This window comes from Etheostoma cragini, chromosome 5, assembly GCF_013103735.1.
Source record: "Etheostoma cragini isolate CJK2018 chromosome 5, CSU_Ecrag_1.0, whole genome shotgun sequence".
NCBI lineage: Eukaryota > Metazoa > Chordata > Actinopteri > Perciformes > Percidae > Etheostoma > Etheostoma cragini.
In genome coordinates, this window is record NC_048411.1 from 21,279,188 (window position 1) to 21,288,945 (window position 9,758).

Consider the following 9,758-nt stretch of genomic DNA (forward strand, 5'->3'; position numbering starts at 1 on the left):
CAATACACTCAAAAACACTCATTACTCACGTACACCATTGAAGCTTGGGAAAAGTCTGGTGCCGCTGGGCAGTTCAGGTCCTGTTCCCTTCACTGTCACATACTGTACAAGGACTAGAATAGGACCGATAAATTCACATGTCCATTACTGTGTGAGAGGCCTAAGATCTTGTGTTTGTTTGAATTCCTGTGGCTTTCTGCTCTATCGTCTCTCACTCACTCTCTCTCTGTCTGTCCCCCCCACTGGCCCTGCCTGCTAAAAAGCCTATCTGCGTCAGCTGCACCTGCTGCCTCTGACTCTTTGCTTCGCAGCAGGGAGGCGCTGTCTTAGAACCAAAACACACACACACACTCTGTACAGTGTTGAGATCAGTCAGCCTCCATGAGCAGGAGGGGGGTTGATAAGAATGACAACAGCATGCATGACTGCAGAGAACATGTGGCTCTCAACACTGAGCCACTTTTCGATAAATCCTCTTGCTCGTTCCCTTTTCTTACAACCGCCGTGGGTCTGCATTGCAGCACTAAGTCCGGCTGTCATAAGCAAGTAACTCTGGTAATCCTTCAGATTGCTTCTAAGGGCCATTACAACCACACAGGCAATCTGTAAAATAAAAACTAAAAACTAATGTGGCCATGCAGATAAATCATTCATCATCATAGTTGTCTTTGAACACGTCTTTGGCTAATTTACCCTGATAGAGGCGAGTTAACATCATCTTACTTTCACCTCAACATAATTTAAGTCCCAAGGCAGCAGCGAAACGTATCAGCGCACAACCCCTCATTTGAAAAATAAAAGTGCATAAAAATATGCTTTCTGAATATTTATTTTCCCTTCAAACTTTATTTAGGTTAAACAAGAACTGACAGCATTTGGCGACTTTATTAGTTTAAAATGTAATTTTGGGTGTCAAATGTGTACTGAAACATTTGTGTTGGGAAACAATACTGTATATGTTCAAAAGTAATGCTTTTCTGTAGAATTCAAATTCATGAAGAACATCTGAGTATTGTAATCGCGCTGTTGATGATTAAATAGATTCATGAATGAATTTTGTGTCATCTGCACTCTCACAACACTGGCGGCAATGATAATGAGCCAACAGTCATAAATCTCTTTGAGTTAACCATCTACATCTAGTTAGCTATCTACATCAATTTAAACACCGACAATCTACAAGGCTGTTTACTGGGAACTCACAGACAACACTTAGTGCTGTCCTAGGATGTGAAACACTTTCCCAGTAGATCTTCTGTAACACAGAGGTTGGCAAGCCAACTTCTTTCAATCCAGTTTTAAGGTACGACAAAAATCAGAGAAATGTCAAGTTTCACATTCACATACACATAGACTTCGGCAACACTAAAGCAGGCAGTGTTACAGCTAACAATCTCTGGCTTTCAGTGTTGAGTAAGCCTCATGTTTAAATACTCTTAAGGTCAGCTCTCTCTGGTTTCAGTGGAGAGCTGTACATGGGTTTGACTCCCCCACCCTGAAATGGCAAAGTGGCTAAAGTGACTCCTCCGTGCTTGAGTGTCTTTACAACTGTTTTGAGACACACTGGGCTGATTCTTACACTCTTCTGTTTTATGTATTTGAAGTGAATGTAATGTCTGTGTATGAAGCACAGACAGACATTACAGATTGAACATTTAAAAAGACATCAAAGTTCATACGATTTTAAGAAGTTCTTTTTTCTTCTACTTACTAAATCCGGGATTTGAAAGTATAATTTAGAAAGGTTCAGCTGAGTGCGCACACACAGATATATACGAGCAAACACACAATGCATGAAACCACTAAGGCCAAAATAGCAGCAACACAAAGGATGCAGTGCCCAAAATAAAGCTTTTAGGCCAGCAGAAACTATTAGTCACCTCTGAGAATAAACCATGCTCACAACAACGATTCTAATTGAGCAATCAAAATGTGCTACAAACATGAATACAGAGCCAACTACTTATTTACCAACAGTAAGGGAGCTTGTTTTGTTGGCTAGCCTTCACATCATAGGACTACTGACACAATTAGGATTGGTACATACCAACAGCAGGGGATTTTTGAGGTTGAAGTCAGGCTTTCTTCTCTTTCCTCCATCTGCCTTCATGCTCCTGGGTGTAGGAGTCACTTTACCCTTGACCCTCTCTATGTTTTCCTCACCCCCTCCCACACACAGCTTTAGCCAGACAGTTCCAGTTCTTTTCCACGAATCAGCATTAGGTGCCCAATAGCCAAGACTGCCCCTTAACCCATGCTTCCTCCTCAGCTTACCTATACCGATTTCTCCTCATTTTAGGTGAGGAAGGGCAGAAATGTTGTCAGAAATCCGTCTCTGTACTTGCAAAGCACTGCCAGGATCTCCAAACTACCTACATATTTCTCCAAGACTGGTAATCTACTGTTGGCATTCTCTGGGGTATTAAAATGTGTTACTGGGGCAAAGTGGGTGCCGGTATTAGTGAGTGCTGAAAACGTTGCCCAAAAAGGAAAAGAGGCTCGGTGGGACATGAGAGGTACAAACATGACTAATTATGTTTTAGGCTACGGCCACACTAATGGGGACTAAAGCATCTTTTCCTCTCTGTTTTGGCCTTCCATCCATCCTCCAGACCAATGCAATCGTAATGATAATGTGCTCCACAGTGGAATTCTAACAACAACGGCTTGTGGTGTTATGTGCAAAGACAAAAATTTGTTTTTTGAAAATGCTGACATGACTGTTATGTGTTAATCTAAGAGTTATGTGATCAATTTGAGAACTTGGACAAGGTTTAAAAAGAAAAGAAAATTGTTTCAGAAAATTGTGCAAACAATGAAAAGCTCCTAGAGGACAGATTTAAGTGTTTTAGGGTGTAACCCTGAACTTTCAGTTCATAAACATAGTTTAAACAGCCGTTAAGGGGATCAATAAAGTATTTCTGATTCTGAAAACACCTACCGCCTGGAGATACCATCATTGTAATGTTTTAGTTAGGGTATTAAAAATTATTAATCTCTTTTCATTTTTATTGTACAAAATTGAATATAATATTGAATCAAAAGTAGATTTAATGTCTTCTGACAAGGTTTTATAGAACATGGCCCTGAAAGAAAGTATCTTAATCAATTACAAATAAAAAATATATTTCCAGGTTCTCCATATTGTTCTTTTTTTATGACTTTGGGAAAGTTCTACACAGCGCTAGTGTGTTAAAGGCCGAACAGCAGGTGGTACAGGGTTAAGGTTATAGACACATAAACAGAGTTTAAAATACCTGCATTGGAGTGGGTATGGGCTTACTAATTTATGTCACAGTATTAAGTATCTGTGTACAGATTTCAGAAAAAAAAAAGAAATTCAGCAGGATGGAAAAAAAAAATAATGCACCAACTCTGAAAATTTAATACCATGTAGTACTGTATTAAAATGCATGTTTGTTTTTATTAACTTTGTAAGTACCTACAGTATGACGGACATTTGTTATCATAGATGGCAGGACAGAAAGGAAGAGAAAGAGAGAAAGTGGGGAGAGAGAGAGAGAGAGAGAGAGCGAGAGAGAGAGAGAGAGACCCCCCTAAGCTGGATCTAGTGGCCTGCGCCCTCCTGCTCTTTATCCTGGCTTCCAGCACATGATCCAGCTAACAGAAAACTATGGAGTGCTTTGATTAGACCTGCTGGTGTGCGCACATAGTGGGAAACGTGGCGGCGGGGGAGCATCGGGTCAACGGCTCTGCCACCACTTTGCAGGAATGCCAGGCCTCTGCACTGACACATATGTATGTCAGAACAGTGGTGCTCAAAAGTTTGGGCACCCCAGTTAAAAATTTGTATTAATGTGCTTAAAAAAAAGCTAATAAAAATGGAAAAATCTCAAAAAAATGCATCAAATGACAGATTAGACATTCGTATAATATGTCACAAAAAGTTAGATTTTAGAAAGACTTAGATTGGAAAGACCAGGTGACGTCAATCTTAAGGGTTTCAATGCCCAGACTCATCTGACCTTGCCCCAACAATTAGCACCATGGCTTCTTCTAAGCATTGTCTTATTATGACTTATTTTCACATTTGCAATTGATAGCAAAACAACCCCTAAAAACGACTTGGAATTGAACGTCATCCTGAAGTGTGTCTTTATTACAAAGTATCAAAACTGTCAAAAGTTTACCCAAAATTTGTGGTCAGATTTCTGATTTAAAATTCTATTTTGTTTATTTTATACTATATTCATTAAAAGTGTAAAAAGGGTATCCTCAAAGTAAAGGCAATGTTTTAAAAGGCAGCGTTTTAATAACTGTGCTGAAACACACCGATATGGGTACCAGTATCAAAAGTTTTGACAATTTTTGGGCCTGTTAAATTCACATTTACCACACAAGATTGTAGAATTAACAACAACTTCTGCTATGCTCTTAAAATATCATGAAATAGTGAGGCAAATAAAGCTGGTCAGATTTGAAAGCAATACTGTAAAGAGTAAACTGTTGGGGAATGCAGCACAGCATGTCTTCACTGTGGGAGATTAACTGTGTATCCTGTCTAGGGAAGATGTTTCTGGTCTTGACGATGTTTGCACAATAATCGTGTTGCGTATCTGCCGGATACATTCTCGCCAAGATATTTCTGAACCACAAAAACGAACAGTCCACAGACAGGTTCCTAATAGTGAACAAATCTGTGCACCAATAAAAATCACAATATTGACTTGTCAACAGAGTACAAATGTTGTCTGGCAGGAGAGTGAGAGCCACGCTGCTACAACTGCTACTTCTGAAGCATGAATGATTTAATCTTAAAATGGTTCAATAAACAATGGTTGACCAGTGTCCATAACACACACACTTTGCAAATTAGGTTACAACCACTTATAAAACCACAAATGTTTGTCCTCCAATGCTCATACAATGCAGTACTTGTAATGGAATCAATGCGGATCAAGAGAAGTGTGAAATGAATTCTAACAGAAAAATGTCTGTATTATTACTCTAGTTCTGTCAATCAACTGAAATACTTGCCCCCCAATTCAGACTAAATCCTTAAATAAAGTTGTGTATGTGGGTATTTATGTAGGTATAATAATAAAAATAACTCCACTCAGGGAGAGGTATATTTTAGTACAGCATTGTTTGAGGTTGTGTGTAGCCTGTGGTACTTTCTGTGTCTTAGTGCTGTCACAGCATGTTTGAAGCTGAAGAAAACTCATTGTGACGAGTGGTCTGCTTGTGTTCCGGTGATGGAGGGTAAATGGGGCTGAGGGTGGGTTTGCCTGGGTCACCTCTAATCCAAATACTTTCCTTCAGAATTTTCTACCCATCGTCTTAAATCAGAACACAGTCTTGCCCCACCAGAAGGGGGCACAATGTAGCTCAAATCCTGTTGTTTTTCTCATGTGCCAATAGAATTTTAAATGCACAGTTTGCTATAAAAATGCCTTTTAAAGTCTTTTAAGTCTAAACTCTCCCAGGTACATCATTTACTACAGCAAAAAGTTACTCCTGTTACTTGCTGAGATAAACAGCAGCCTAGGATTAAAGTAATCCACCATTTTAAATGTACTACGTATATTTTATTCTTCCCTGGACATGACTTAATAAAGATCCAGTCATTTCCGCTGTATAAAAAAATAGTTCCGTTACAGCAGAACTGAATGTGAAGAGATATCCAGCTACATGCATCCTCTCTACTCCAAGTTTCAATTTGTGTCTTTGCTGCCATGCAAAAGATGATAATGAGGCGCAAGATAAAGCTGCAGTAGAGAAACAAACAGTAAGTAAGACCTTCAGACTGTGGTAAAACAAATCAGTTGACTTTAGCCTGTTTATTATGCATTAATGGCGATTAGAGGAAGTTATCTGCAATTGTTAAGACCAATATCGTGATTTAAACTGCTACGGTTTCCTATAAACTAAACTAAAAGCCTTTATTTGTAGGTTTTCCATTGACACAAGTTCTGGATTGTACCTGGTAACTTTTTTGGTACCAACTTGGTCGAGGATTCAAGCAAGCTGAGCCGATAAGAGAAGGTGGAGTTAAAACACTGCAGACCACTGATTGGTCAGAGAGAATCATCACTAGCACATGCCAAGCTACCGCCAATAGTGACAAACTTTTCTTTAACGCTCAACCTAGTTTTTTGTTTTTATTTTTAAATGGAAGCCAGCAAAACTACGCTGTACATTTGACGAAGTGCAGACGTTACTCTGTTTGGGTCCCGATAAAAGGATTCAGCGAGTGTTGAAGATGATTCCAGCTTGTCGCTAGGGTTGGATATTTTTTATTTATTTTTGATACCGTTGCCGGTGATACTTTTAAAAACATGTCGGTGCCTGAACCGATTGTTTTTTACTTTTTATTGAAAAAAGATCACAAAACTACAGTCGGTGACATTAAAGAATTGTTTGTTTATTGCTTAGGCCATATGGTTAAATTCAAATGATTTCTTTAAATTGGCAGGGCAGACTGGATTTCAACTCCAAAACTTGGATGTCTCAATTCACAAATTTTAGGTGTTACACTGCAGCCAGGTAGCCAGTTTTTTTTTTTTTTTGTCGTAAACAACCAAGTCACAAGATTGTGTACTCCTAAATCGCAAATTTCTATCTTAAAAAAAAAATAAAAATAAGAAAGTTCACACATACCCTTCACCTAGAGACTGGCATGGTGTTATTTCTGTTAGCCTAATGGCTGGTTTGATTTTCATTGAGATATGATCTTATGGAAAGTACCCCATGCCTATCTCTATGTATGGTGAAAGGTATGTGATGATGTTTGGCTATTATAATTCCAAAAGCCAAGGAAACATTGTCGGAATGCATAGTAGCCTGGATCCATGAAATAACTGGCCTTTAAAAATAAAAAATGTTCCCAATTCTGTGGAAATTTAACATAGATTTGTGTATACGTATGCCCACTGTATTTTACAGAAGAACATTTATTTATTTACAATACATTATTCATTCACAAAGAAAATTGATGTCCTTAAAAGGTTTGATTTTCCTAGATTCTTTCAATTAAGGCATTAACATCAATTTCCAAAAGATGTTTTTTTTTCTTTATTTCTCTTTTAATCAACTTTAGCATGGGTGTGTAAACTTAAGCAAGCCACAGCAGAGGTTTATACATTTAAAAAAAAAGCTTATGTTGACAAGTATGTTGACTGCAGTTCAGTTCAGACTGAACCTGGGTAACCCTTCTCAGTATTACTGGGGGGTGCAGTTACTGTAGAGCCATAGCTGCTGGAATGTGTGAAACATTATGAAGATGTCATCACATGCTCAGTGCAGGGAACCCTGGAGATTTCCAACAATATTTAATACTTGTCTTCCATAGTTAACTGACCTGACATTAACCTGGAAAAGCATCTTTGCTCCAGGACAAGACCTGTTCATTCTGTGCTCACTCCACTGCACACTGTGTTTTCTTGTAGTGCAAAAGATGTTTTTTAGTGCCCGTGCATTTTCCAGGCTTTGTTCCAATATATTGCTCAGTTTTTAGTTTGGAATACCAGAACTCTAAAGCAGACGAATTGTACAATTTACATAAGAAGTGCAACAAGAACTTCTTTAGACCACTTATCACGTTCTCTGCTCAGTTTGAATACTCAGATTTACTCCCCTTAAAAAGAAAAATAAGTAGCCTTCTAATTCTGTTAGGCAAACTTAGCTTGTTAAAGTGTAATGACATTCAGTGCAGTCATGTGTGATCACGTTAGGATTTCCTCAACACTGCGCTGTTAAATGTCTCATAGGTGAAACCAAAGACATATTTTACTTAAAAAGGGGCTGTATAAGATATTCAGAAAAAGTGGTTCGGGATTGCCTACACACAGCTCTCTAAGACCGTTCCCAAATCTGTCAAATACCAACGCTTTGTCATGGCCATTGGTGTCAGATCGACACACACCGACCTCCCATGTACTAACATGCATGCACAGCCAGACCGGCTACTAAAGCAAAGAACGTAAAAGATTTTTGTAAGCAACGAAGCCAGAATTCAGAAAATTTTGCCTTATTATTGATCTTCATCATCTCTTATCTTCAACAGAATAATTAACATTTATACATGCCATTGTTCTACCGAGCTCAAGGTTGCCTCTGGATAGATACCACTGCCCTCACCTTCCACCCTCAGTGCTTTCCGAGGTGTCAAATATCCACCACTCGCTCTTGTTGCTAAAAGGGCAGTAGGGAGGAGGAATGATTTGGCTAGAAATAGAAGTGTCACATGAGCATGTGCAGTGATCATTCCCCCAGCTGCTCATCCTTACATGGAGCCCTGCCCCATCCGTACAATCAAATGCAAATAGTGGTAACATTATCAACACAACAGTGTGGGCCGGGGCAGACAGGTCGATCATTCATGTCCGAGACTTGTCACATCCTTCACCACACTAGGAGAGCGGTGCTAAAATGGACATGCAAGTTCACACCTGCTCAAAGTTTATGAATTTCTACAAACTCAGAAGAACTTTCACAAGGACAAAAGAACCCCCTGAGCTGCTTGTCCCATGAGAGAAAACCAAAACTATGTCTAGACAATTAATAGAGTAAAACTAATTACACATAAGAAGTTTATGTTCATATTAAAATCACAAAATTGTCTTCACCAAACTCAGTAGCAAATAGCGACGTTACGATTACCAGTGTACCGGTAAATCATGGTAGAAATGAACCCTTTTCATTTTAAAAAACCTTAATATCGCGGTGAATTAACACGGTGTGGAAACCCTGTGTTTAATCTTTCCCAGCTTCAACCGAGGCACCTGAAGTTGCCACGGCAGGCACACTACGTAGCCTACAACAAGTGTTTCTTGAAGCTGCAATCAAGTCGGAAGGAAGAGATGACCGCACACAGGACATTTATCAGCCTTGTAAAAAAAAGCCCATAGTTATGACAATAACACTTGCTCTCTCGAGAGAGGATTGACAAATCTGTGACAAGAGTCATCGCTTTGATCTCGTGCCAAGCACTTGTGCTCAGACAGGAGAAGGGGACAGAATGTAGTAACTGGACAACAGAATTTTTATTTTTCGTGTTTGGACTTGTTGAAGTTATGTAGCTACGTAGCCCAGAAGGTAAGTTAAAACTATTCTTTACATTGCTAAACTGTCAAGGGTTTCACTGCCTCGTTATCTGTGTAAACATATTTATATTTCAATAAGTTCTGCTACAATGTGCATACATTTAGCCCTTGTTACAACATTTAGTTATTGAGAGAGAGAGAGAGAGAGAGAGAGAGAGATATTGCCGTGATAATATTGCTGTTGCTAGGTTTCTTATTGCATAGCTGATAGATGTGCAGACTGTTTAATATTACTTGTGCAGCCACGTGTTGATGTTCAGGCTGCTAGAGCAATTTGCTAGCAACATGCAAATGCCAGTAAACAGACTAGCCTGTGGAGCCACGTGCTTAACTATTAAAAAAGGTACATTACACCGTTTGCTCCGATATGGGTATGTGTGCAATAATAGATGTGACTTATTCTCAGTTTGTGCTACTGAACAATATTTTACATGTTATTATTACAGAGAAATTAATGTAAACATTTAGTTTTCGTAAATAATGTTCATAGTAAGTCATATTATTATTTGCTTATATTTCAAAACCACATCCAACTTCACATGTAAAATCAAATACAACTTCATAGTTAACTTCTTGTTGGAGCTGTATATAAATCTTCCTGGATGTCAAAGTCAAGCATCTCTGTTTCAAGTTCTTACTAGCAGCCCTACAGCAAGCCAGTGTTTCAGTAGCCAATTTTCAATTTTTATTTTT

At 38.8% G+C, this 9,758-nt stretch overlaps 1 protein-coding gene across 9 annotated transcripts in view; it reads right to left on the reverse strand.

Annotated features, from left to right (window-relative positions):
- Nucleotides 1-9,758, reverse strand: part of slc20a2 (solute carrier family 20 member 2) — a 54,165-nt gene that overhangs the window by 28,349 nt on the left and 16,058 nt on the right. The window contains exon 2 of one of the 9 annotated variants that reach the window (XM_034872768.1): nt 7,845-7,849. The exons of 5 other annotated variants lie outside the window; for them this stretch is intronic. The gene's annotated coding sequence lies outside the window, so the exon portion shown is untranslated. Of the gene's footprint in view, nt 1-29; nt 249-2,047; nt 2,156-7,844; nt 7,850-9,758 lie in introns of those variants that run through there. 3 more of the 9 variants (XM_034872767.1, XM_034872769.1, XM_034872765.1) reach the window with 3 other exon arrangements.